The sequence below is a fragment of the Camponotus floridanus genome, unplaced genomic scaffold (genome assembly GCF_003227725.1).
Source record: "Camponotus floridanus strain SB8 unplaced genomic scaffold, Cflo_v7.5 scaffold207, whole genome shotgun sequence".
Classification (NCBI taxonomy): domain Eukaryota; kingdom Metazoa; phylum Arthropoda; class Insecta; order Hymenoptera; family Formicidae; genus Camponotus; species Camponotus floridanus.
Genome location: NW_020229334.1, coordinates 110,813 through 115,894, shown reverse-complemented (window position 1 = coordinate 115,894; position 5,082 = coordinate 110,813). Strand labels below are relative to the sequence as shown.

At 44.4% G+C, this 5,082-nt stretch overlaps 1 pseudogene; it reads right to left on the bottom strand.

The window, feature by feature from the left end:
• Positions 1-4,853: 4,853 nt before the first annotated feature.
• The window catches only part of LOC112637820, a 10,733-nt pseudogene continuing 10,504 nt past the window's right edge, over positions 4,854-5,082 (bottom strand).

The window sequence follows — 5,082 nt, the reverse complement described above, 5'->3', positions numbered from 1 at the left end:
ACAAGAGATACAAGTATAAACAAATAATCGCGCTGTTGATGTCGTTCGAATCGAAAAAGAAAAAAACGGGAACGGAAGTATTCACACCTCGCGCGATGACACTAACCGACAATAAGATCGATTACGCACTGGGACGATCCCAACGAGCTAGTGGATCGCCTGCGATTGCTCGATGTTTCGCGTCGAGCTGGCCACAACGCTCACGACAACGAGATCTTGTCGATCATAGAGGAACTTCGCGAAGCCGGCATTATTATAAATTAAACGGGGCCTCGACGAAACTAATCAGTCGATCGACGACACTCGCATCGAAAAACAATGCCTATCAACAAATTTGGATTATTCGAACGGAGAAACGAAGAAATCAGCACGAGCGATCATTGGGGTAAATTGGTGACGAGTTACAAGGCTATGAACACGTCAGGAACGGCTACATACGAGGCGGCATACAAGTCCACAACGGCTACGAACGAGACAAAAACAATTGTCAACGAAGCTACGAGCGTCAAAACGCTCTGTGTCGCGTCGCAACGGACTATGACGCGAGGTCGCGCAAGATTCGCCGTGTAGCGCAACCTGAGGCTGATACCGATGCTGTCAACAAACTATACGTGGAAGAATGCGTTAAAACGTTGAAAAATCAACGGAAAGAATCAGACGAGAAGCTGACTGCGTTCGAGAAGGACCTGCGAGCTTTGCAGGCTGCGATAAACGAGCTTCATCGTACGATTAACGCTAATTCAGAAACGGCTATCAACCTGTAATGTGCTGTAGTGAACGGTTTAGGAGCGGCTATTGTACAATTATTAAACATCTAGAAAGGTTTACCGAACGGCTATGAACGATTATCCGACGATTATCGAGCTATAATGAGTGGCAGTGATCGAAGAGGAAACGGTCTCGAACGAGGCTACGAACGATTCAAGAACAGCTGCGAACGAGGCTATGAGCATCTCAAGGACGGCTGCGAACAAGGCTATGAACACGTCAGGAACGGCTACATACGAGGCGGCATACAAGTCCACAACGGCTACGAACGAGACAAAAACAATTGTCAACGAGGCTACGAACGGGTCAGAAATGACTGCGAACGAGGCTACGGACTGCTTAAAAACGACTATCAACAGGGTTAATCGCGCCAACAAAGGGATCAAGAACGGCAGTGAACGCATTGAACGGCAGTGAACGGCTAAAGAACGGCTATAAACGACAATCGAACGGGTCAGCAACGGCAATCAAACGGCTATTGACGGGTCAGCAACGGCAATCGAACGGCAGTGAACGGCAATTGAACGGCTACGAACGGCAATTGAACGGCTACGAACGGCTATTGAACGGCTAATTCGATTGACGAATCGAAACATCGATGGGCCGACGATCGGGAATAACCGGGGAAGCGAAGAAACAACATAGTTTAGAGAAACGCAGTTGGTGAACGAACTGCACGCACCGGCGAGAAAAAATTTCCCCCGAAGACACGTAATAGTGCGGGGATACGATGATCTATGGCAAGCCGACATTGTCGAGATGCGTCCGTACTCTCGTTTCAACAGAGGTTACAACTACATACTCACAGTCATCGATGCGTTGAGCAAGCACGCGTGGGCCGTACCGCTCAAGAGTAAAGGCGGAAGCGAGACAGCTGACGCTATCGCCGAGATAATTCGAGATAGCGAGAGGTGTCCGAAAAACATACAGACCGACATGGGGAAGGAATTTTATAACGCCGACGTGCAACGACTCATGCGAAAAACACGGCATAAATAATTATTCTACGTATTCGGTATTGAAGGCATCGATCGTTGAGCGATTCAATCGCACGCTAAAAGACGACATGTGGAAGATGTTTACGCTGAACGGATCTTACAAGTGGGTCAAGGCGTTGCCGGGATTCGTATCGGATTACAACGCGCGCAAGCATCGAACGATCGGTATGCGACCCGTCGACGTTACCCCCGCGATCGCCGAGAGACTCTTGGCTACTGTATACAACCGTGTAAATATCGCGGTCCGGCGAAATTCAAAGTAGGTGACTCGGTACGCGTTAGCAAGTACAAGACAGTTTCGAGAAGGCTTACACCGCCAAATTGGACAACCGAGGTGTTTAAATTGTAAAAGTGCAGCATACTAATCCCGTGAGTTATTTACTCGAGGATTATCGCAAAAAACCTATCGCTGGAGCGTTCTACGAGCACGAGTTGCATCGCGCGAATTATCCCGACGTGTATCTCGTGGAAAAAGTACTGCGCAGGAGAGGTGACGAGGTTTACGTGAAATGGCTAGGATTTGACAATTCGCACAACTCTTGGATACATAAGGACAATATGATTTAATTTATATACAGTGTTTTATTAATATTTCTTTCAATAATACTATATATATTCTTAATATAAGTATGTAAGATATGCGCTACATAAATATATGAAATATAAATGTGCAAGATGTTATTATATAAAACTATATGAAGTACAAAATATTACAGTAATAAATAAAATATATACATGTATTTACAAAGGTATCCTATAATGTCCCCATGGTAACGTGTCAGTCGAATCAGGTACGATATATCGCTTGTCATCGTACGGACTCAGAGCAATTTTCGTCTCGCGGACGGTATACACTTGGTGCAGTTTAGATCTTATACACGACTGCTGTCGCGTCATTTCGATCTCTTCGTTTAAACACCGCGTGTAATCTTCGAAGGTTATATTACGCGCTACGACATTACTTTTGACGCCTTTAACTTTCTTCGTGTCTTTCTTTCCGTTCACTCGTAACGCGTACATCTTTGCTCTGAGCCCGACGAATTCGGTCATTATCGCACCGTTATTTTCATCCTTCATCAGACCCGGCACTTTTTTATTTACAAGCGGTATATCGTACGCATTGTCCACCGCATAATCGCTCGTGTCGAATCTAACAATGTCGCGCTTCATGTTGTCGTACACATCGCGCACTCGATGTGATATATGAGACTATCCGTATCGGTGTATATATACCGGCATTTGTTGCGATACAGAGGATATATGTACTCGTGATGAAATTCGTACAGACACGTCTTGGATATGTCGAGTATGCACATATCCCACGTAAATCGGTTTGTAAAATTTCACCTCGAGTTTACGCAATTCTACCGCAATCAGATTTTCCGAAAAGAACGCTTCTGCTATGGAAATTCGGTTTCGCGATCATCGCTTCCGCGCCGAATCGACCGTCCCATTTTGTTAATAATTTTACATCGACCCGATTACGCACATTTTCATCGTTTTGCCAAATACCGCGTTGTTCATTAATTTATATAAATTTTTCTCGAAATCGTTTTTCGCGAGTGTTCTGAAACGTGTATTTAATTCTATATAATTTCGAAGCCATGGAGATTGAGAAAACTGTAAAATTCTATGTATTTTTGTTATACGAAGGCCGTGACGCGTACACTGTTGTAGGTTACGGTAGTGTATCACGTAACGCTTCTTATCGTATAACGTTGCGAGCAGTTTGAATTCCGCTTACCGGGCGGCTTGTCGCGCGTCGGGCAAAATGGTAGGTCGGTGTGCGTATCGTGAAGAGTTGCGGTACTCGAGATCGACTTCGAGGATATACCCCGTGGGCGAATTTAACGCTATAGATGATACGTCAAAATTCGACGCGTCGACGACCCATCGAAAATCGGCGTAAGGCAACGGTTGACACATTGCCATCCGTATAAATTATTAACGTCAAAATACATCAAGTACGACGATGGTTTCGATGGATCATACGATTGTCGCATGTACTTGTTATTAGCGCGCACGTATCTGTTGGAACATTGGCTCAGACCACCGCGTATACCGCGTTCTATAAACATGACCATGTCGATATCTGTAAGCAACTCGAACGTGATCTTTGTATGCTTTAACATGGCGTCCCACGTGTATCCGGGCAGAGTATAGTAATACGCAGGGTCGAGTCCGTAACTTTTGATGCAGCTATCGCGAAAATTTTCGAAATATCGGCTAATAACAAGACGTCGATTTTTGAGATACATATCGCTGTATTCGCCCAGCGTTCGAATGGAGAATCGCGTCCAGATGTTCTCGGCGTGCGCGTAATCGCTCTCGGATATAGTTTCACCGGTCAAGGAACTGTAAAAACGATTCGCGCGGTGGTAAACCGCGTTCTCGCAACCTATCTATCGAGTCGATGTATTCGTACAGAAAGACGCCTTTTCGCGTTAATAAACTGAATTTTCTACGGATAAATTTTGAAATTCCGATTTTAAAATTTTGAGCTTGTCTTTGTCTAGATAAGATGCCAATTTGTTGAGACTCGATGTAAGAAATTTGTACGAATCGATGAAGCGTAATTTTACATTATTTTTCCAATCGCCTTCTTAAGGTCGACATATTTCGTAAACGAAATATATTTTTCTTTCGTTATCGGAAGTAACTCGACGCTCCCTTCGAACGCTGTAGCTATTTCCTCGATAATAAAGTGTAAATCATAACGGATAAATTGTGGAAAACTATCGGAATACAAAAAGATTCTTTTGTAATTTAAATTGCAATTTGAATGTGCGGGACCTCTGTACCGCCCGGTCAGATGACAATGATCCGGAACGCGTGTATCGTGTTGCGCGAACGGCTTTTCGCATATATGACATTGAGTGGCGTTTGTAAAATTTTTCACACTCTTCGGACGTTAAATTAACCATGGGAATTGGTCGTTAAAATATTCTTAACGCGAATCGCTAAATTTTTAAGATCTTCGACGAACCACGCTATACAATCAACGCTACGACGCGAATGATACGCCGATAAAATTCATCGTACGAACAATGCATATAATACGCTATACTAAATACCCGATGATGCTGGTTACAATTTTTGTTGTTGTTGTTCTTCTTCCGTTTTGGTCAGAACGCATTCCAGGTCGGCGTACACGACGAATGGAAGCCGCTCTTTCCTGTTGTAATTGTTGAACTCGAGCCACTTGTCCTTGTCGCTCGGCAACCGGATAGCGCAGTCATTCATTCTTCCCCGCCAGGTCGGACCGTATTGCGACCGAACTTGTTCATACTGAACTAAATAATGCAGGCATCTGTAA